Source organism: Octopus bimaculoides, chromosome 15 (genome assembly GCF_046866305.1).
Source record: "Octopus bimaculoides isolate indiv1 chromosome 15, ASM4686630v1, whole genome shotgun sequence".
In the NCBI taxonomy this organism is placed as follows: domain Eukaryota; kingdom Metazoa; phylum Mollusca; class Cephalopoda; order Octopoda; family Octopodidae; genus Octopus; species Octopus bimaculoides.
In genome coordinates, this window is record NC_142942.1 from 12,363,044 (window position 1) to 12,389,543 (window position 26,500).

Sequence of the window (26,500 nt, forward strand, 5' to 3'; positions counted from 1 at the left end):
AAACAGTCGATTAATCCTTTTATATTTTCGAACCCGATTAAATATATATCGGTCAAATATTAGTTCCAATTTAATCGGAATACTCCATCACTCCAACGTCTTATTCCAAATTACGCTTCATTTAGGCGGCTAATTCCTTTTACTGTTGCTCTGCAAGTCTTTGAATATAGATTAAAAAATAAACAATTCATGAGCAAAAATATCCTCAGACTGCTGTTTAGTTTATCCACCCTACAAATATAATAGTAAAGTTTACCCGTCTGATTTGAGCTCTTAATGCCCGGTTATTAAAATAATACAATAACCAATTATAGTCGAGGGATTTTGAGCTCTCAAAACATCTGTCACTGAAATAAATCACAGCAAAGTCATACACTTTGAGTGAGCGTCGTACCAATTTTTGTTGGAGAGAATTATATTAAGCATAGGGGCGGGGTTAAGTGTTGCACTCGTGATTGTAAGATTGTAGTTTCCATTCCTGGACTGGACGATGCATTGCGTTCTTGAGGACAGCACTTTATTTCACGTTGCTCCACTCTACTCAGCTGGCAAAAATGAGTAACCCTGCGAAATACCGGCGTCCCGTCCAGGGGTGAGTTATATCCGGCAGAAAGATAGTTATCTTCTTGAACCATACCGACTCATTAGGGCCGGTTTCCTGGTATCCATGGCGTACATATTCCCCGCCCGGACGGGAAGCTAGTCTGTCGCAGGATTACTCATTTTTGCCAGCTGAGTAGACTGGAGCAACGTGGAATGAAGTGTCTTGCTCAAGAACACAACACGTCGCCCGACCCAAGAATCGAAACCACAAACTTACGATAATGAGTCCAACACCCTAACCACTGAGCCACGCACCTCCATTACAGAGAAACTGGGAAACCGCTCCTATGGGCTTATATGTCACGGCAAGGAGCCTTATCAGATTCTTTTCGAACGATATCAAACTTACTCGATATTAGAGGTGAAGGTATTGCATGATTTGGTTTCGATTCCAGGACTGAGTGGTACGTTGCGTTCCTCCGCAAAACATTTCGTTTCACGTTGTTCCTATCCGCTTAAGCAGTAAACGAGTAACCTTGTAATGTGCGACGGACTGACATCTCGTTCAGTGTGTGTGTGTGTACGATCGTGGGCCGAATACCCCTAACCACTGAGCCACGAACCTTAAACTCTCTTAACCGCAGAGAAGAGGAATGAAGCGATAGAGACAGAGAAGGGAGAGCATCAGTCATTTGTAATGACAAACAGAAATACAATCGATCTTTTCTAGCTTCTTTACTTTTAACAATGAATAGTGGGAAAGCCTTTCAGATGTTTATGCATTTATTCTGGGAATTCTAGAACGATCGAGTGATTTTTTTGCTAATTTTAACAGGTCAAGCTTTTATTTAGGGACTATTTTCTTGGCTTGTATTCGTTGTAACTGCCTGCGATTTCAGTTCAAAGCATGTCGAAGAAATCTTTGCATTTTGGATTGCGGAAAGTAATTTCTTTATCGCTCTCTTTCTTTCCCTGAACCTATCCCCTTTCTCTCATCCCCCTCCACACCCTACTTTTAAACTTGGAGAGAAACGGGTTTCACTAACTTCAAACTCCTCAAGACACCACGCATTTCATGGTGGCGTCCCTCTTAAGGGTTGAGGTCAAGGAGAAAGACGGCACACATTCGATGATTACGGCTTTTTGTAACGTTCCTCAATCTATTGAAAAATGCATATGTAGCAGCTGTAATGAGCTGACAATTATCCATCGTCTGTTATTATTCATTTGAGTATATATATATATATATATATATATATATATATATATATATATATATATATATAACGAGAGAGAGAGAGAGAGAGAGAGAGAGAGAGAGAGAGACCGATAGATGAATACGTAAACTGACGTTGAATGCAGAAAAGCAGAGTTGGTACAGAAACAATTGTAACTGATCATTAAAGATGAGTTTAAGTCTTTCTCCAGAGCCTTATTTGGATTATACAGACATATATGTATGTATGTATATATATATATATATATATATATATATATATATATATATATATATATATATATGCATATATATATATGTATGTATATACACAGATATATATATGTATATATATAAATTTATGTATGTCGATGTAGCAATATGTGTGTAACAAGTGTCTGTGTGTGTGTGTCTAAGTATCAAAATAATTTAGTTTGTTATTTAACAAATAATTACAAATAACTACAGCTATTAATAATACTAATAGTAATGAAGCACATGAATATACCAAGCAAATACATAAACTATACAAATAAAAAAATTACACAAATAAATAACGAAAGCTCAAAAGACTGAATTCAGTAACGCTGCTTCGTGATGATTGATTGAGTAGGAATTGATGGAATAAATTACCCAAATATTTAATATATTAATCAGAAGACTGGTTTTTCAAATGAAGAAGATTGATGAGAATTGGGAAACATTTTGGGTCACTACACGGTTGAATGCTTTCAGAAATTCAAGATTATTCTTTTTCACATGTTTGGAGTCTGTTTTTCTTCTTTATATATACACATAATAACGAATTTTCTTCTTACACACACACATACACACATATATATATATACATATAGAGGCATACAAATATAAGAATGTATTTAATGAAATATCGTTTACTTATGTATCAATATAATTTCATTATGTGAATTGGTATAGTAGAGTGAGCGGTGGCTGTGTAATGCATCACAAACTGTCGGGTGACGCCATGATTAGTGACATTTAGTCAAATAGTTATATTTTTTCCTATTTTTGAGTTCTGAGTTCAAATCGTTCCACTATCATTAAATTATATATATATATATATATATATATATATATATATAAGTGAGAATAAGATGCGATCGTTAAGATGCGTTAAGCATCAAAATGTAAAATCATCGGTGATATATATATATATATATATATGTATATATGTATGTATGTATGTATGTATGTATGTATGTATGTAAGTATGTACATAATGCTTGTTAATATATAGTGCGTGCGTGTGTGAGAGAGAGCTTGGGTGTGCGTGTGATTGTGTTGTGCCTTGTGTGTGTGTGTGTGCATGTGTGTGGGTCTATGTCTGTGTCCCTCACTACCGCTTGACAACTTGACAACCGGTGTTGGTATCTTTACGTCCCAGTAAATTAGAAGTTCAGCAATAGAGGCCGATAGCATAAGTACTAGGCTTAAAAAGATTAGTTCTGGGGTCGATTATTTCGACTAAAACCCTTCAAGGTGATGCCCCAGCATGGTCGCAGTCAAATGACTGAACCAAGTAAAAGATAAAAGATAAAATATATATATATATATATATAAACATGAATTACATGCGGAAATAGATTTAGAACTTTAGGCATAACCGAATTAGGAACATTCTTTAATACAGAAACACCAAGAACGATATATCTTACATTTTGCAAGTCATGAAGCACTGAAAAACACGCTTTCTTATTGCAGAATGAAAATAACCTCAAAAGAAAGTCTGAGCTTATTTCATTATGCAGACACAAACGCACATTCATTTTCCAGAGAAAATTACAAGAACTCCCCACCCACATTCTTACTTAATTATATATTTTTCTGTATTAAAAACTCAATAAAATTAACGTATACGTTTCAGAGTATTTCCAAATTCCACACTGTAATAATTATTTATTACTAATTTCTCATAGCCGCGTGCAACCCTCTACATAGATTTTTATTCACCTTCAATATATTACGAAATTTTAAAATATTCAATGTTCATTCTTCGCTTGTCTTTCCTTACAAGCCTCTCTTAATCGTTCTGTGATATATGTCCTGTTATATACAAATATGGCTAATGATTTTCTTTAACGTAATATATTACTTACGAATGTCATCCTATTTCTTTCGCTTGTACGTGTGGTTTTATATGCAGTTTCATTTCTTCATTTTCCCATCACATATTTAATTAGCACAAGCCTTGTCTGTGTCTATCTATCTATCTATCTATCTATCTATCTATCTATCTATCTATCTATCTATCTATCTATCTCTCTGACTGTCTGTCTATTTACCTATCTATCCAACCATTCATCCATCCATACATACGTACATGTGTACATTATCCATCGGTCTCTCTGTCCAAATACACAAACACATATATACATATATCCGAACATACGCATACATACATATATATATGCAAATATCCATTCACACGCATACATACATATATATGCGTTCACCCACCCATTCATCCATCCACCCCTGCGTCCATTCGTCTGTCCGTCCGTCCGTCCGTCCGTCCGTCCGTCTGTCTGTCTGTCTGTCTGTCCATCCATCCATCCATCCATCCATCCATCCATCCATCCATCCATCTATCTATCTATCTATCTATCTATCTATCTATCTATCCGTCCATCCATCCATCCATCCATCCATCCATCCATCCATCCGTCTATATATCCATGCATGTAAACATTATCCATCGGTCGCTCTGTCTACATACAGAGACATATACAAATACACATACACACTCACGCTGCTAGACACAAACGTACACACGTATACACACAGGAACACATACCCATGCACACGCACACAGAGCTGGACACATACGTACACACGCACACACACACGCCACGCATGCACACACACACACACACACACACACACACGTATACACACTCACACACAAGCCTCCCCCACACAAGGGGTCATATCTGGTAAAAACTATTCCGGCTTCCCTCATTTTAGAATTAATACATTAATACATTAGTGTATGAAAACTTGGGGGTAAGATATATTTGTTGTATGGGAGGGCCTGTGCATAGACAAGGGAATGTGGTTTGCGCCCGGGGGTCTCTCCTTTCATTGGCAAATAGGATTTGAATGAAAATGGGAGGGTGTAGGCAAAGATAATGCGAGTCTTAAAAAACATGTATTAGGGTTGACGCGTATGAAAAGACAGTCGCAGACGGAAGGAGAGAAAGAGTGAGGGACAAAGAAAGACAGCAAGAAAGAAGATAGTATTGTTTGGCACGTGACAGATAAGTTGACCTGCCAAGGTCATTGAATTTTGGCGACCTGTTTCAATGACATTGACATTGCCTCTATTTATTTTGTCCCAGACAGTAATGTCCTTTTTCGCCCATCTCTCTTCCACGCACCACTCTCTCTCTCTCTTTCTTTCTCTACATTAATACCAATTGTTCCCTGTATAGTGCCTTTCTATGTCCATTTCTTGTTTTTACCGCCATCGTCTTCACGCTAGGGTCATTCAATGCTCTTTGACCAGCGATTTTAGAGACCAACATCATACGCGCTTTGTTATCGAAAGGCGATCTAATCATTATTTTACTCCGATATTGAATGTGAAGCAAACAGGACTAGTCTTGTAAGAGTTATCTTTATACATACTTTCACTCTTTGTATTGAGTACTTTACATTAATTTGTGGGTTTCCTTATTTATATAACGGAAACACACGCACATACAGACACCTATATAAATATATAATGTACTTATGAATGTATGTATACACACACATACACGCTCTCAGGCCCTCTCACACACCCACACACATATATATATGTATATATATATTTATACCTATTTATACATATATGTACATGGAGGCAAATATTTGTATATATTTGACAATATATATGTATTTTTTATCTAAATCTCTATCTGCCTGTGTGCTTATCTATCTATCTATCTATCTATCTATCTATCTATCTATCTATCTATCTATCTATACACACACGCATATATATTGATGTCGCTTAGGCATAGCAAAACTAAAAAAACGGTTGCTAGTGTCAATATATTTATTCGTTAGATTAAGACGTCAGGAGAGCACAAATTATGATATCACTGAAATACTAACAAAATATATGGAATATACTTCAATACAGAATATACTTTATTACGGAATATATTCCATTAACTTACAGCTGTTTCTGCTAAGAGAAGGATGTGTTCAGAGTTGAGATCTTGCCCAATATTTTATAACTTATTCGAAGCTATTAAAATTGGTGCTCCTTTGTTTCTGCCTCTGTAACTTAACTTGTCGGAAACATAAGGCGACAAAATAAGCACCGTACCTAATAAATTAATACTGGGATGGATTTGTTCCACTAAACACTTCAAAGTCTAGCCCAGCATGGCCGCAGTCCAATGATTGGAACCAGTAAAAGATTAAAGATAAAAGTCACATACATACAAACATACATATGTGTGTGTGTTTTTGGGCAGTGGTTCTCAACCCGGGGTCCAGATAACCCTTGGGCGTTCATATACGATTTTGTTGTTAAAATCTATGTGCAGTAAACTGGTTATACTTCTACAATGCATAAAATATTTAGACATTTTTGAATAGAATTCCCAAATAATATTTCAATCATAAAAACATAAAAAGAGTTCTTAGACATTGAATGGCTCTGAGAGTCTCCACATCTGTTAAAACAAGATTGAAATGACTCAATAAGTGAAAAGTGGTTGATATCTACTGCTCTAGGATGTAGCTGAAGGTTGATGTGGTTCCTATTTTGTTTAGAAAGTCTCACGACGTTATGAAAATATCCTCATTGGCTCGTAGATACTATAGTTACGATCATATTTGAAAATGCTTCTTGAATATATATATATATATATATATATAATTATAAATATATATATGTATGTATACACGCACACTGACACATATATGTTTGTATGTATCATATTTATATATACATACATATATTTTTCATATATATAGTGTATATATATATATATATATATATATATATATATATATGTATATATATTTGTGTATTATGTATGTGTAAGTGTGTGTTTGTGTGTGTATGTGTGTGTACGTGTGTGTCTTCGTGTATGTTTTTTCCTTCATTACACAACCGGTGGTTCTATGTTTACTTCACCGTACCCTAATGATTCGGTGAAATAAACCAATAGGTTAAGTAGGGGCTTTTACAAAAAAACAAACAAGTACTAGGATCGTTTTGTTCGACTAAAATCTGTTAACATGTTGCTCCAGTATTACTACTCTTTATTGACCGGGACAAATAAAAGGTAAAAGACCAGAGTTTGTGCATGCGCGTGTTTCAACGTATGCGCGCGTGTGTTTATACAAGAAGTTCACAGCTAACTCACATCTGTTCGGTCAGGGCAAACACGTTTTAACAATTTCAGCATGGATAATAAATTCATTAAAACTATTATATTGAAAATGAACTCTCCCGATAAGGATTTTAGGGAGTAGACAGAAGACCCATATGAGTAGAATGTCGTTCCATTCGTCAGTAAGAGCGGGGAATGACAATTGATTAAAACTAATATCCCGAGGAGTTAATTCTTGAGATAAGAAAATGGGGTTAAAGTGAAAGCCTATAGAACCTTGTTTATTGTCCATGTTCTATTGTCTAACAGAAGTGTTCCTCAGCTTGAAAATTCTTGGCAAGCAGTGGAATAGACAGAAATGGAGAAATAAAATGCGTTATAAAAAATTAGTTTAAAAAATTGTCTAGCCTAAAAATTTATTTACTTTTAAATACTACAAGACAAAGCGAAAAAGAACAACAAAAAAACCTAATAATGCTTTGAATAAGAAGAGCAAGAAAAAGGAAAGAGCGAGAAAGGGGTTGGAGACACCCAGCTTGGAGCAGAAAAAAATCTTCCTCAACGGCAGCCATTTTTTTTTTTTTTGTAGTAAGAGTAATGTTCTGTTGTAGTATATTCTATAAATTCTGCCAAATGTAAACTGATCTGAATCGAAATGTGTAATATTATTGGAATACAATTCCATAGCTGAACGATCAGTGAAGCGTGGAACAATTTTCTGTAACCGGCACCCAGGCAAAACCAAAAAAAATTGAAAAACAATAGATACAAAAAATATTGAAAAATAAAAAAACAATAAGAAAACGAAACAAATGCAAATAAAAAATCCACCCACCAATAAAAAAAAAATACAAAAAAAAATGAGAGCAAAAAATGAAAGATAAAAAAGAACAAAAATGATTTAAAAAATAAGGTTAAACACTTTATTTTCCATAAAACACTCAAAAACAGCCGCTTGAACTGTTCAATAAAAGTCATACAGTCATCATTTTTTTTGTTGGTCTTTGTTTTTATGTGTTTTTTTGTTTGTTTTCGTTTTCTTTCTTTTGTTTAATTATCGCTTTATTATTTCTTTTGAATGGAAACAAAGGCAAACAAACCGTGCATAGAGAATAATAGTGTGATATTGTGTGCTCCTACAATAGGTCTTCAACCCCAATGAAGATACAGTTCATCTCATACGACCTCTACTTCTCTCTCGTTCTCTGTCTCTCTCCCTCACACGCCAGTTACTTTCTCTCTTTCTCTCTTTCTCTCACTAACTCACCCCTCTATCACTTTGCCTCGCTTCCGTTCTCTTACGTTCCTTTCTCATCAACATATATACCTACGCTTGATTTCACTTACAAAACCGCCGGCTGCTGTCTTCACGTATTTTTTTTCTTTTTCCTCTTCCTCCTCCTTCTCCTCCTTCTCCTCCATGTTTCTCTCTTACACCCCCGCCATATCTCCGCCACGTTTCACTAGAGGAAGTCGTCATGAGCAATGGCTGTTCATTTTAGGAAATATTTGTTTATTTATTTTGTTTTTTTTTGTCAACCAAAAGATTAGTTCAGTTATCCGAATAGTTTGAAGTATTAAAATAATAAAACAGAACAATGATAATTTCATTGTTTGTCTCACATTCTCATTTCTGTTATATTTAAAAAAAAAAAAATGCCATGAAAGAAAATAAAACATATTTCATACATTAAATTTGAAAAAAAAAACTAATTGCAAAAAAAAAAAAATTCTACTAAACATGTCTGCCACATAAACTCACGATTGTGTTGTTTTTGTTGATTTTACTATAAATATTTGTTAGATGTGTATAATTGCCAAAGACGAGACCATCGAATTCACTTGCGACCAAGTTATTGGCAACAACGTATGTTAAATAAATCTATAGCCTTTTCTATGTGTCCCGTAGCGACATATTTCACTTGTTTTGCTCTTGTTTCTATAAATCTTCATTAGTACCTTCAGATTGCCGAAAACTAGGTCTTCGAATTGACTTGGGAGTCATATTTGGCAATAATGTCTGTTAAGTTACTCCAGCTCTTTACCTTCTGTTTTTGTATGTACATGTGCATTATGTGCGTGCGTGTTAAGCGTCTATATCTATCTATCTATCTATCTATCTATCTATCTATCTATCTATCTATCTATCTATCTATCTATCTATCTATCTATCTGTCTATCTATCTGTCTGTCAATATGCTTATGAAAATAACTTGTACGTGTATGTATATAAATTCTCTTATTCTTGTATTTGTTTCATTCATTTGACTGTGGTCATGTTGGAGGGACCGCCTTTTAGTCGAACAAATCGACTCTAGAACCTATTCTTTGTAAGCTCAGTACTCTTTTGTATAGGTACCTTTTGCCGAAACGCTAAGTTACAAGGACGTAAACTGATCAACATCGGCTGTCAAGCGATGGTGGGGGACAAACGGAGACACGCGAACACACACACATACACACACAGATATATACATATATACGACGGGCTTCTTTCAGTTTCCGTCTACCACTCATATGTCTTTGGTCGGACCGAGGCTATTGTAGAAGACACTTGCCCAAGGTGCCACGCAGTGGGACTAAACCTGGAACCATGTATGTATGGAAATATATATTTAAGTTTATCTATCTATCTATCTTATTTCTTATTTTTTTATTGCCCACAAGGGGGCATTAATTGATTTTATCCTTAATTATATATGCATATTTATTTATTTATTTATTTATTTATTCACTCCGATACTGATATTTGCTGTGGCATTATCTTGATCAAATACGCACGTGGTTGAGATGAATAGTCGGATTTGCCTAGTATATACGTGTGAATATATGAATATATTAGTATATACACCCATGTATTTGTACGAGTATAGATATATATTTACATTTCTGTACTTTTGGTATATTCTACTGATGACGGTAAAGTAATTGTATTACTAAACCAATAATTGTAGGTGTTGTTTCTTAGTACCCTTAATTATAATTATATCTATATAATTATATATCTATATCAATTTTTACCTATATGGTGTTTATTACATGCTGGCCACCGATAAGATCATTAATTGATTTTATCCTTAAGTATGTACGCATATATGTATCAGATATATATATATATATATATATATATATATATATATATATATATATATATATATATATATACACATACATCTCTTACTATTTCTTTCTCTCCCTCTATCTATCGATATATCTATCTATCTATCTATCTATCTATTTATCTATACATACATACATACATACATACATACATATATCTATCTATACATATATACATAAGTATACCTTTTCGTATATCTTTCAAAATCTCTCATTTTTACTGTAACGACAGCAATTACATATAGTGTTTGATTTTCTAATTTTTTAATGTTTCGGTTGCGCAAAACACTTGCCTAAAACTATGCTTTTGGAATCAATTCTGACGCATTATAACGAATGACGTAAATTCGATATATCTATGGATTCATCTATGATTCACGCAGGGACATTTTTCTCTGTGTCACGAAGTAATTCCCCACTTTTTTCTTTTTTTGAAGTCTTTATCACGAGGGTATTGCTGAAAACTGGGTTTCTGAATTTGACTATAATACGGGCAAAGGACGTAAGTATGCAAGTTAGATAGCTCTATGTATTCCTCTATTTTACAGTTCGTTTTTTCCTGTTTTCTTTCTATGTTTATCAAATTATTATCCTTTCTTTTCTTTTCTTTTTTTCTAGTCATTGGACGCCGGCCATGCTGGGTACCGCCTTGAAGAATTTAGTCAAGCAAATCGATCTTAGTACTTAGCCTGGTACTTATTCTATCGGTCTGTTTTGCCAAATCGCTAAATTAAGGAGACATAAACAAACCAACACCGGCTAACTGGTGGTGTGGGATAGGCAAACTTACATTTCACACACACACATACACACACACTTACTCACTCAAACACTCACACACACACACACACATGCATATGCGACAGATTTGCACAGTTTGTTCTGCGAAAATCATTCACAAGATATTGGTCGGCCCGGTGCTATAGTAAATGGCATTTGCCCAAGGTGCCGCACATTGGGACCGACCGTCAAACCACGTGATTGCAAAGCAAGTTCCTTCAACAAAGGGTCACGTGTGCGCCTGGCCATGTAAATATATTTCGATACAGCCACTGATAATGCGTTTAATTTGAAGGAGCACTGAGATGCATGTTGTTGGTATTTAACCCCAGGACAGGCTGATAAAGAGGAACAGGAAATGAATAAAAGATGCCCAAGTCATGATTATTACGGCTTTTATTCTCTCAGCTAATTCTAGAATTACACTAAGCCTTTTTAAAAGATGGTTAGGGTGAGATTTTCAGGAAAGAATTCACTTAGAGTGGTCCTTATTAGTTCATACGAAGCAAGTTATTGGCAGGGTGTAAAGATTCCAAAACATTCCTCAACTCAGTTGAAAAAACAGCTCATCGACAAAAGATCAGGATTTCAAACTAATAACGGGGAAAAAATTCCCCTCCAAGCCATGTCATATTTATATACCTTGAAGAGATCATACTAATAACACATAAATCACTACATATGAATGTGCAGCAATATGCCATTAGTACGATCGAAACACGTGTTGGTCAAACATTATGAATAAGCTAACTGGAAATAAACATAAAATTTGAATGTTAAAATTCTTGATTATCCTTATTATCAAAATAGTACTTTACACTCTAGGTGGCCAAGAAATAAACTGTAACTTTGGATGGGAGGTAAAGGAAGTTTACCATAAAAGGAAGTTTACCATAAAATTTGACTATAATACGGGCAAAGGACGTAAGTATGCAAGTTAGATAGCTCTATGTATTCCTCTATTTTACAGTTCGTTTTTTCCTGTTTTCTTTCTATGTTTATCAAATTATTATCCTTTCTTTTCTTTTCTTTTTTTCTAGTCATTGGACGCCGGCCATGCTGGGTACCGCCTTGAAGAATTGACATGCTGGGTACCGCCTTGACTTTTGACATAGACAAATTCGGTGTCTGCCTGGATATTATATCTCTCCTTTTACTATATATAATGTGACCAAATCACAGCAATCCCCCTGAACGAGATTCCGGTCCAATTCAGGGTTCAAGGCATAAAATTTAGGAAGAGAAGTCAACATCAGTATTTTATGTTATCGAGCCAAATGGATAAAATCAATGTTGAACACGGTGGTATCTGAACTCATAATTTAAAAAGCAGGAAGAAATGTCGCTAAGCATTTTGTTCGACTTGCTAACAATTTTTACCCGCTCGTTGCCTAACCATTGCTAATTATTAGTTTCGAATTTTGACACAAAACCTGTAATTTCGAGGGAGGGGTAAGTCGATTGCATCGACCCCAGTGTTTAACTGGTACTTATTTTACGACCCCGAAAGGACGAAAGACAATGTCCGCCACGCCGGAATTTGAACAAAATGTTGCTAAATATTTTGCTCGGTGTATTACCGATTTTTAGCCGCTCGGCGCCTAACCGTTGCTAATTATTAATTGCATACATGGTTACACACACTTACACAAAGATGACTTAATTAATCCTCTTGGAAAATAATAATCAAGAATTACGGATCTGAGTCGAAGAAAAAACAGAAAAAATTAGGAATATTTCTGGCTAGAGTTCAAAACTTACGCCGTCAAAAATTATTTTTTTAGAAAAATAAAATAAAACAAAATGGAAGAAATCGAAACGATCGGCTGATGGAGAAGTGGCGGGACCCAGTATATTGATTTCCAAATAATAATTTTGTAATCAGTATTGCAGTAAATTTTATATACGAAACCGTACGTCATGGGGGAATAGTTACTGAATAAACACTCCTTTCGACTTGGCTGCCATAAATTTTCTAAAAAAGAACTGATATAATTTAAATTAATCCGCATCATGCCCCATCATTGAATTATATCACAACCACCACCACCAAAACTACCACCACCACCACCACCAAAACCACCACCACCATCACCACCACCACTACCACTACAACCCACTACTACTACTACTACTACCACTACCACCACCGCCACCGCAACTACCACCACCAGCACAACCAATACTACTACTACTACTACTACTACTACTACTACTACTACTACTACTACTACCAGCACTACCACCACCACCACCACCACCACCAATACTACTACTACTACTACTACTACTACCAGCACTACCACCATCACCACCACCACCACCACCACCATCACCACCACTACTACTACTACTACTACTACTACTACTACTACTACTACTACCACCACCACCACCACCAATACTACTACTACTACTAGCACTACCACCACCACCACCACCACCACCACCGCCACTACCACCACTACTACTACTACTACCACCGCCACTGCAACTACCACCACCAGCACCACCAATACTACTACTACTACTACTACTACTATCAGCACCACCAGCACCACCACCACCACCACCACCACCACTACTACTACTACTACCACCACCACCACCACCAATACTACTACTACTACTACTACTACCAGCACTACCCCCCCCCCCCCCACCAGCACTACTACTACTACTACTACTACTACTACTACTACTACTACTACTACTACTACTATCATTATATCGATTCCTGAAAGGATGAGATGAAAAATGCATAATCCCTTCTTCGAAGAGAATCTGCACTTAAAAATGTGAAGCCAACGCAACTAATTATATCAGCTTGGGCATCCTACTCTTTCTGACACATCACTATTTCTCGCTTGCTTATCTTTCTTTTCAGTTTCGCTTTTTGTTATTATTATTATTATCATTATTATTATTATTATTATTATTATTATTATTATTATTATTATTATTATTATTATTATTATTCTTTTCTTCTTCCTTTCTTTTTTTTGCATACATAAATAATACTGAACACTTTCTATTCCTGTTTCAGTTTTGTATTTATTTGATTTTAGTTACAAACAACCTAATTATGTATGATATATATGCAAAATTAAAATGAATCAACAACATTTAATTTACTCTGGCTTTGATTTGTTTCTATTTAAGTTTGGAGAATCTATTTAAATAAATTAGTAAACATGGAATTTATAATTTTCATTATTATTATTATTATTATTATTATTATTATTATTATTATTATTATTGGTGTTCTGGTTGTTTTTGTGATATATTCTACGCAATCCGTTCCCTCCCCGCTGCCGTCACAAAACAAAATGAAAATTCTGATTTGGGAGATTTTCTTTCATATAACTCTATAAATTAATATATATATATATATATATATATATATATATATATATATATATATATATATATATATATATATATATATATATATATATATATATATACGTACATATTAATCTACATATATTTATCTACATGCATATATAATGTATATATATATATATAGGTATATTAACATATATGCATACACGTATATGTATATATGTATATACATAATATATAATAATGCACACATATATATATGTGCATATACTTAATATATATATAATTTTACACACACATATATGTATATATAATGCATACTATATAATTATATGACAACATATTGATCGAACGAAGAAAAATAAATCTAAAGATACATTATTGATGTGTCAATTTTGGAATATGCTCAACTTTGCTTTTTTGTTTAGTTTACTGTTCATTGCTAACTGCGTGTGAAAATTTCATTTTATATATTCTTAAATATTGATTTATAATGAAAAGCTATACTCGGTGTAATTGGCACCAGCGAATTACAGGGAAAACAGTTACTTATTTTATCGAACAAGAGGTTTAAAGTGCAAATTAAGCCATGATGGAAATCCCTAATCTTGAACTGCGGAAAAGATAAATCTCTAATGCATTTAGTTCGGTGCACTTAGAATATATTTTTTTTACCAATCTGTCTTTTCTTCACTATGCTCAAAAAAACAGCGTAGATCGCTTTATTGCACGTGTTTCTTTAAGACAACGCTAGAGTGCTCTTTCGAGGGTCAGTTGACTGCTATGTTCAGCAAGTCTTACACTAAGTACCAGCTTCCTTGATACTTGTAATGCTGTTGTATTTAATAGCGGGAACTCTAAGTGCAACGTGGATATATAACTATAGATACGTATGAACGTATTGGCTGCACTCAATACGTGCAATGCTGTCGCTTGACTGTTCTCTTAAAGCAATATTGTGGCTTTTCAGCCCTGTTAGGGTCCAAGACTCTTTTGCACATATGCGGCAACGATGTGCATCTCTTGCAACACATGTTCAAAGAATGACTACTCATGCAGATAGATGCCATCATTTCATCACAGAATATTAAATTGAGTGTTTTTGCCTGTTTGGGCAAGAACATGCAACACATAATAAAGATATTAAAAGTCAAGTCATGTCTATGCCTGAAGCTTTTTAAAGTAAGAAAAGACTTTGCATAGGGCCCATCCTACTCTCTGAACATGATATGCATCATCCCACCCAGCAAAACAAAACATACATACATCTTCACAGGTAGCTGCACCGTCTCCTGGAGTTTCATCGTTGTCTATGACATTTCATTTCTTACTTTCTATCCATGAATTCTCAGGTGACTATTGAGTCCCGCTGCATGTCTGCATGGTCGAAAGCGTAAATGACAAACGAAAGTTGTAATTTATTATGCACAGCCAACTGATATGCACACGTTTCCACTCTTTCATCGCCATAGGACTTTTGGCAGATGGAATGACAAATGCGGGCACCATAAAGAAACGTCTGTACGTCACTGGATTATAGTTATAAACTCTGGTATAACACTTGTACCACTCTCCCAGTCTCCATGAATTGTATCTAGAGATGACCCGTAAAGATTTGGGGCAGCAGGTTTAACACAAGGATGCTGTGACAACAGCTAGGGTCCCCTCAGTCCCAAGCAAGGTTATTTCTATGCTCAGATACGTTGCTATCGCACATGCTGGAAAGTTCCTGGTTTTAGGTAAAAGAAAATACAGGAGGATCAGTTAATTATGATTTTATTCAACGTATCCCTCTCTCGGATTCAGACTTATTGTAGCAATCGTTCAGTTTTTCTAATCCCTGTAAAAGAACACGGAAGGCTGGACCTCTAACCAGGCCTTTCGTCATATCCTTATAGCCAGAAACTTTTCACCACTCTCTCGTACTTACGTATGGAGAACTTGAAAATGCATCACACTTCTGTGAAGTTTGGTCTTAGTTCTTCACACACAATCAAAGACAGCAGCTTCTTGATTTCACCGTTTTCTCCAAATGTATTTCAAACTGAAGTAGAGGCGCTGCTTCGATGTGGTGGATAAAATTCAAATGGAATCATAAAATGTATTGATTGATCATCAGAAAATGGTCTGCTGCTGTGATTCGATGTGGTGGATTGACACGTGTGAGACGTGTTGAAATCACTGCACATGTTTCCAAGGCTATTTAAATGCTTATAGAACCCGAATAGAAGTAATATATGAAATACAGTATTTAACTGAGTATAGTTGTATTTCTTGAAATCTGTTCTGGGAAACTTCTGGCTCCATATCTTATATACATTTTTTCCTTATTTGATTGTTTCTTTTTGTACGCACACGCTTGTACATATATTCACATCAGTTTCGTCTGCACTCTCGAGTACATTGCGCAACACGTTGGCGTCATTGGTTTCCGGCCTCTTTGAAGGTGTTTATCATTGTTCGGCATCATGTAGGTTTCAACCTTTTTTTCTCCTTAGTGGTGTTCATTTGAAACTTGTTTTAAAATGGCATTGTTCTGGTTGCTGAAGTATGTAACCTGATAGTTTTAATCTTAGTTTTGTGATGACATCGTCAAGGTGACTTTTGTTAGCTCTCTTTAGGACTAACACAATTTAATAATTACGTGGTCTTGCCAGTGCGTTCTCAGAATCCTTCCTAACTATCTTTAATAGAAAACTTTTAGCTTTCTGTCTATTTTCACAGTGCCCTTCCATGTCTCACTACCATAGGAAATTGTTGGTAGAACCAGACCTATGCTATTATATAGCTTGAACACACAAACACACACATATACACATATACAGACAAACATACACATACAAGTGTTTGTTGCCTTCTTACAACTTGGCCAATCTTTACGACTCTAGTCTCTTCAGAGAAGGTATTTTTAGATATAGCTTGATAGAGGCGAAAGTAGGTAGCTGAGGTACCATTACAAAGTCTCTTCGCTTTTCCGAATGAATGTATATTGACGTGGTAGTTTTTAACATCTTTATTTAAACCGAAAGTTCATCTCCAAAGACTTACAGGCTTCACTTAGCCACTGTAGTTTTGTACGTTCGAAACCCAGAAGTGTTGTTCTGTTCGTCTTGTTTGCTTAGTTAGGAAAGTTGGAGGGTCTCTAAACCAGTGAAAACCTAATACGAAAGTGTTGAGACAAAGTTATTCAACTTCAGGACTGCTCATCAACAGCATTGGAACTCTCACTTGTTCCGAAATCGATGTCTTTACCCAATGTTTCAAAGAAATGCTTATTTAAATTCTGTTCAAAATTTTTCTTACAAGTTATAGTTCAAATCAAGACAACGCACTGTGAGATAGAAACAAATGTCACAAAGTTGCCAAGGGCTAATATATGCATTTCGCAGTGATGACGGTATAGACATATTAAATTTCTGTGAGAAAATTATAAAAAAAAAACTTCGAGTTCAATACCAAACGTGCAGGGGAGCATATATGCAAAATGAAGGCATCAAGTGACGATAGTTGATTAGAGCCATCTTAACCTGGTGTTAAATAAGAAAAGTAAGGGTTAATTTTGCAGAAAATTTAAATTAATTTAAATTAGTCATAAAGTTTACCGTTATCGATAATTGTTTGCTGCTACTCGTTTCATCTTCTCAGAAAAAGCAGATTTCATTTGAATCGATAACATAAATTAAATATTTGTTTTTATCAGCCGTTCCTTATTATTATCATTATTATTATTATTATTATTATTATTATTATTATTATTATTATTATTATTATTATTATTATTACTATTATTATTATTATTATTAGTATTAGTATTAGTATTATTGTTGTTGTTATCTTTCTTGATATTTTCAACAGAATTTGTGTGTTTCTAATACTGATGAAATCATTTAATCTGATGCAGTAATCGCTATAAATGTGATGAAAAATATTCTGATGTGAAGCACAGAGCCGATTAGGTTATTGGCACAGCGCTAAAGATTTAGTTTCTAGGCCAAGTCAACATTGTAGATCTTTGGCTATCTCAAAAGTTATAACATACTTACATAGAAAAAAGTTCTGCACAACTTCACTTGACACAATAAGCTGAAGAATCATCGTCTAGGAAACAAGGATTGCTATGCTTATTAGCAGTGAAAGGCACCTCTTTCTGCTGTTCGTTGGCAGTTTTGTAGGCTGTCTCCACGAATGAAATCTTCTGGCTGTAGAAAGAACAATACACTGGCAAAAACATACAAACTGACGACATTTCGTCTCTATGGCAGCGAACGAGTTTTAGAGAATATGCTTATGATGAAGTAGACCTAACACGTTGCTTGGTTCAACGCCATCATATGGAACTTTGGGTATCTTTGTTTAGCATCCACTCTGTTGTAAGCATTCGGGTCAGTTTTCTGGTTTGAAAATAGCTAAACCCATTCCTCCCTTCAGTTTATGGACGCATGTTCGTGCATCATATAGCTAGTTAGAGGCGATCGTCTCTCGGAGCTAATCAACAGCAGCATTCGTCCTGTTTCTATGGACTGCCACGTTAGTGTTTCAGATTGTTGCACCACAACAAGTTGTCTAAGAGTCTCAGGAACAAATATATTATGCATCTCTTTTATCTCCGTTCTTTTCTGCACATGACTACGTTTCTGGACGATTTTAGTGGTCTGAGTTTTTGCTATGGGAACATACTGAAAACACTTACTTTCAGTGGTCTTCCACAGTCCTTCATGCAGTGAAATATAACTGACTTCAAGAGAGAAATAGATTGACAGAATACACGACTCAGGTACTTGATTGGTACTTTAGAATACAAGAGGACAAAAAGTGAAATTAATCACCGTGAGAATTGCACTTCTATCGCAGTTTGCAGAAGAAACAACGCAAAGAAATATATTTAGGAGTATATTATCCAAGAAATCATTTGTTTTTATGACGCCAAGCCATCAACTACCCTTTGCTGGCTTGGCATCCCCATACCGGTTTCGGAGTAGTTCCCCTTATCAATGTAGAGCAGCTGGGTCCCGGTAAGTCCTGCTGTTAAGAGAGTTCTCAGTTGTTAAGCCTTATTTTCCTCTTTATTTTCTACATTTTCTATGTTTACGTTATATACATATGAAGTATACATGTAGACGCATATAGATATAAAAGAGACGTTGAATTTATCTTTATAGGCACAATCGAATATTAGATGCGGGGACTGTGGAAATAGTTGAAATCTACGCTTACGCAGATAAGTGAAATATTATTAATTTCGTTGACCTTGTACAGATGTTTCGCGAACGGCTACGCCATCCATGACGATCTCGTAGAGAATTCGTGAAGTCAGTAGAGCCTATCGATGAAGATTTTCCTTTAACCTCTGGGTAACGACGCAGAGAATGACTGTAAAAATGTCTTGCTTAACTCTCAATCAATGTTCTGTAAAACGTATATTACTTTCTTGGATGATATCTGATGTCATTCCCTAGCATCAGATATCACTGTTGTTAATGAATAAATAAATACAGTTCTATATTTAAGAGATGAGGAATTATGTACATTATTTACTTTTGCTGGATATTTGTCCTCGTTTTGTTTGTTGTTAACATAATGTTTCGGCTGATATACCCTCCAGTCTTCATTAGGTGTCTTGAAGAAATTTCGAACCTGGGTTCTCATTCCTGAGGTATTTTTCAATGTTATAATGATAATAATAATAATAATAATGATAATAATGATAATAATAATTATTATTATTATTCAGGTCACTGCCTGGAATCGAACTCGGAAACTTGGGGTTAGTAGCCCGCGCTCTTAACCACTACGCCATATGCCCGTGGGCATAAATAAATACTTGTTTCAAGGCCTACAGTTTTAGGGAGAATGTTTAAACGATTATATGAGCTGCTCCCCGCACCGCGTGGGCGACTGTTACTTATTATACTGACCTCGAAATGGAGAAATGCAAAGTTGACCTCGGCGGAATTTGAGCTCAGAACGTAAAGAGCAGGAAGAAATGCCGCTAAGCATTTTGTCCGACGCGCGCAGAGAATATGGAAATCTTAACTAACAGTCATTGAATGTTTTACATATTTCTCACCAATCTCCAACTATTTAAATTTGAGCCAACAAGTTGAAATTCAGCGAATTGGAAGCTCAATCTGAAGGCTTAAGTCTCATTCTAATCCAACTAAGCACTCCATTGCAATAATGTACGTGGCTGGAATCAAGAAATACCATAAAAATATTTAAAACTAAAAGAGAAATCCTTTACTCGAAGGGGTATTTTGGAGCTGTCAATATTCCTGAGTTGAGCATTTTATTACGTGAGCTCAGGAAGATCACCATCTCTTGGCTATAATAAAAAAATTAAATACGTAATAGAATAAAATAAATAGAAATAAAAATAAGAGTATATAGAATATAATAATAGAGAAATAAAAACAGTGAAATATTATTTGTAAAAAAAAAACCCCTAAAAAACTCAACAAGCCTACAAACAGGAGTCAGGGATTATATGAGGAAATATGATTTTGATTCTCTTGCTCTGCTACACGGGAATCAAGTTCTGATCCAAAGCACTCAATATGTCACGAACATTCTTCGTTGAAAGACAACAACAATACCAACAACAACAGCAGCAGTAACAGTAACAGCAGCAGCAGCAGCTACGATAACAAAGTACAAGTGGATATGAAAAAAAAATATTATAAACTGAAAATTAAATAAAATAAAATAAACACAGATTTAACAATCGAAAATATAATAAAAAAAGAAGAGAAAATACATTTCTCATTTTCGAGGCACTTAAAAAATAAAGAATAAAAAAGAAAAAATTGCAAATTATAAAAAATATTAGATTTAAAATTCACACATATACACAAACAGACATATACACAAATAATAATATCTTGTATTTATTATTATTATTATTATTATTATTATTATTATTATTATTATTATTATTATTATTATTATTACATATGTTTTTTTTTTCTTTTCAGTATTGGAGCTGGTGGAAACGATTTTAAGAAAATGTCAGTTGAATTGATTTTAACAGTATAAAAATTGTATTTTTCTCCGATGTCTAGAGGTTTTCAAGTTGTAGAAATGTTATATTCAAATATTGCTTTCCATCTTGTTCCTCGTTTTATTTATTTACTCGTTCATTTATTTATTTATTTATTTACCCTTCACTCAGTTAAGACCAAAGCATCCATCTACAGTTCTTCATCATCTATAGATACGTATCAAATATACCACACCTACAAGCATCCTCTCCTTCTCTCTCTCACTCTCTCTTTCACACACACAAAGATCCATGCACACTCACATACACTCAGATCCATACCCACGCATACACAGTCAGCAAATTCATTCTTGTTTATTTATTTATGCATGCATGCATATCAATGAAATTTATTTACGTTTGATTTAAATAAGTCGCCATATTCTCAAAGTGAGAGTTATTTTCGGAATGAAGAATTTTTCTGTAATTTAATTATTTATACAGCATAGTTAGGGAACAAAATGGGTGTTTTTGCCATGTCAACTTGTCATATTTGGCAGGAAGTCAAACATTTTTGGGACAGTTATGATAATCATCAAATAAATATTTGAAAAAGTAATAGAAATGGAGATAGACAGATATATAGACGGAAATAAGGATAGACAGATAGAGTGAAATAGTGATAGATAGAGAGATAGAGTGAAATAGATATAGGCAGATAGAGATATTGAAGTAGAGATAGATAGATAGATAGATAGATAGATAGATAGATAGATAGATAGATAGATAGATAGATAGATTGATAGATAGACAGACAGATAGATAGATAGATAGATAGATAGATAGATAGATAGATAGAGAGATTGATAGACAGATAGATATGAAACATTACGGAATGCAAAGAGAGAGAATAACTTCAGAATATTTTTTAGGTCAACAATAAAACGGGAAAAAGGATGCTTTTGGTTAATGTTGATAATTTAATGTCACTTATTTTCTGATATATGAATATATGACATAAATATATAGTATAGTACATATTATATAAATGTATAAAATAATATATATGCAAATGCATTATATAATATATAATATAAATATTTAATATAATAGATAATATAGATATGTAATATAATAAATAATATAGATATAATATACAATATAAATATATAATATAAATATACCGAATAATATATAATATAAATATATAAGATAACAAATATAAATATACTGAATAATATAACATATAAATATGTAATATAATATAAGTATACCTTATGATATATTATATAAATATATGATATAATGTATAATGTAAATATAAATATAATGTATAATATATAATATAAATATAACTTATATGATATAAATATATAATGTAAAATATAAATACATTATATAATATATAATATAAATATATTAAATAATATATAGGCGCATGAATGGCTGTGTAGTAAGTAGCTTGCTTACGAACCACATGGTTCTGGGTTCATTCACACTGCGTGGTACCTTGGGCAAGTCTCTTCTACTATAGCCTCGGGCTGACCAAATGGATTTGGTAGACGGAAACTGAAATAATCCCATCGTATATATGTATATATATATGTATGTGTGTGTATGTTTGTGTGTCTGTCCACCAACATCGCTTGACAACCGATGGTGGTGTGTTAGCGTCCCCGTAACTTAGCGGTTTGGTAAAAGAGACCGATAGAATAAGTACTAGGCTTACAAACAATAAGTCTTTGGGTCGATTTGCTCAACTGAAGGCGGTGCTCCAGCATGGCCCCAGTCAAATGACTGAAACAAGTAAAAGAGTAGAAGAATAATGAACATATACAATATAATATATAACTTGCTGATGTAATGAGTGAGGAATGTATTGAGTGTGAGAGAAAACCTTGAAGATGAAGCCTTATATATTATTTGTGGAGCAAATCTGTAGTCTAAAGGGAGACATTGCACACTATTCCATCTCATGAGTTTGTCAATACTATCGCTGCTCTCGTCAGTGAAATGCACGGTCCCTTGTTATAGCAACTGATGCCTAAATAGAGTAAGCACTTAAAGGAAGAGTACCTTTTCTCTCGACATCATCTTCCGTTTCAACAATTGTTATCTATAATGTAGAAGATATTGTGCATTCAACACCAGTCATTCTGTTTTTGTCAGTCGTCCTAATCTATGGCAAAACCACTAACTTCACCAAATGTAACATGACATCTGGCTTTACAAATTGATTCCACGAATATAAGCTGCTGTATTACTCATATGTATATGTAATAGGTCATCCCATAATGCGGTTTTTGTAGACTTTTATTTCTCAAAAATAATATAAACAAAGTTCTTTTAAAATTTAAGATACTCTCTCCTTCATTTTCTACAATGCTCTTCCATCTGTCTGTAATGGTAGATTTACCTATCTTAACCAATAATAATGATGAAGTAAGAGTGCCAGAAACGGCAGAGCACAAGAAGAATTACATTTCCGTAGTATTAAACGAAAATAGCCATATATGCAGGCTACCAAATATTTATGCTATTCATAAGCCACACATGTTAGGTTACAATATAACTTCTTATTATTTAGACGAAGTGCAGCACTCAATTATATCGCCCTTAGTATTTCACTGATAATTTATTGTATCGGGATTCCACTTCGACGAATGAAGAATAAGGTTGACTTCCGCGGGATTTGATCCCAGAATGTAAAAATCCGGGAAAAATGCAGTGACGCATTTTTCTTCAACGTTCTGATGATTCTGTTACTTCACTGTCTTAGACTGGTCGTTACACATGTTGTCACCAAGAGTGTTGTTTGTTCATATCCTAAGATGCAGTATTCGGTATCGTGAAAGTGGTATTATTGATTTCTTTCTTTGTTAAAAGACCAGACTTGTGTAGAAAAGATGTACGTTAGATCGTACATGCGTATTTAGTCAGAATCTTTTACGTTCGGAGTTCAAATCCAGATGACATCAGTTGTGCTTTTCAGCCATCTAAGAACGAAAAAAAATAAAATATCAGTGAACTAATTGGGTTCATATAATTGACTATATCCCTCCCACAAATTTGAGGCCTTGTACCTTTGTTAGAAATCAATAATTAAACAAGAAAAGAGCAATTGATTGGCAAGCTCCACAGGGCATCAAGTACAACACCTTTACATTTAGAGCTCAAATCCAGACAAGATGTACCTTGACTTGTTGTCATCGGAGGTGAATAAAATAAAGTGGAAATTAAGTGCTGAGGTCGAGACATTGACTATACGCCCTCCATTACAGATTTGTGGCCTTGCGTCAACGTTAAACAAAAAAATAAAATAATTAATCAAGAAAGAAAATAATTGAGATTAAAGTACAGAACAGTAAATTAGATCAAATCAGTTAGTTTTAATTGCAAAGTAATGCAAATGTATTTCTTATAAACTTTAACAAAGAACGACAATTATTGAAGAGATTTTTAAAAGACTAAAGGCAAGAGATATGACTTCAAAGTAAGCCCTTCAAAGTGGATACTTGATGGATAAACTCTATACAGACTTTTCTTTTGATCACATTTCGTTTAGTCGCTTGGTTTCTTTAAAAACAAAAAATGTAAAAAGTGTTTGCTTTTTTTTTTAGCGACAAAAACCCGACCACACCTTTTAAAACCCATTAACAATCTTGAAAAGTCATCAAGTTTCTTATTTTCTCATTATTATTATTATTATTATTATTATTATTATTATTATTATTATTATTATTATTATTATTATTATAATTGTTGTCGTTGTTGTTGTTATTATTAACTTTACTTTTCGTTTTTTTGTTATCTTATTTTTGTCTTTTACAGAGATTTTGTCTTTTCGTAAACCAAATCAAAATAAAATATAATAAATGAAACTAAAAATATAAAACAGCAAAACCAAAACGTTCTACAGAAAATAAACCGGAAAAGTAAAGAACAAAAAAACATATAAGAAAGAAAAACAGAAAAAAAACTACCACAACAACAACAACAACAACAAAACAGAGAAACGAGATTCAAAATCGAAACAAGATACAAACAAACAAACGAAAACAACCAAACATAATAAAAACAAAAGAATCACAAGACATGAGAAAGAAGCAGAAGAAATAAACAAATCATTTTTATCATTATGACCGTGAAAATATTTTCTTTATTTAAGTCTGTGACAGAAACATTGAAACAGTTCCTTACTAGTTTCGCAGCTATGGCAAGTAATTTTCAGGCTCTTCTTTCATAAACAAATTACTTCCACTTTGATACACTACAATAATTACCGTTGCTTGCTCCATATATTATTGTTGGCCTACTAGAAACGTCACTGAGTTGGTGCTGACGTCATTCGTTGTTGTTGTTGTTGTTATTTTACACGTTTTGTTTTAGCTTTCATTTAAGTTTGGTGTTATCTTTTTTTTCTGTTTTTTTTTGTTCCATATTTTATTATTTCTATATGTTCGCTGGCAGCTAATTTGAATACTTGGATCTGCTGAAACAATTTAGTTACACACACACACACACACACACACACACACACACACACACACACACACACACAACCCCCCCCCCCCCCCCCACAAACACCCCCCCACACACACCACACAAACACACACACACACAAACACACACACACACACATACACACGTACACCCACACACACACGCACACAGACACAGACACACGTTTACAGACATACATAAACATATATACACACCTGCGCATACACACACACATACACGTATACACCTCTATATACACATACAAACGTATAGGCACATATGAATATACACACATACATACATACATACATACATACATACATACATACATGCATACATACATACACATCGACACATCCATCCATGTACACACCCATACATACAGATGAAAGCAGAAAATTAAAACATCACCACTCACACATACAACACCAAACAAAAATTAATAATAATAATAATAATAATAATAATAATAATAATAATAATAATAATAATAATAATAATAATGATAAATAATAATAATAATAATAATAATAATAATAATAATAATAATAATAATAATGATAATAATAAAATAATGATATAATAATAATAATAATAATAATAATAATAATAATAATAATAATAATAATAATAATGATAAATAATAATAATAATAATAATAAT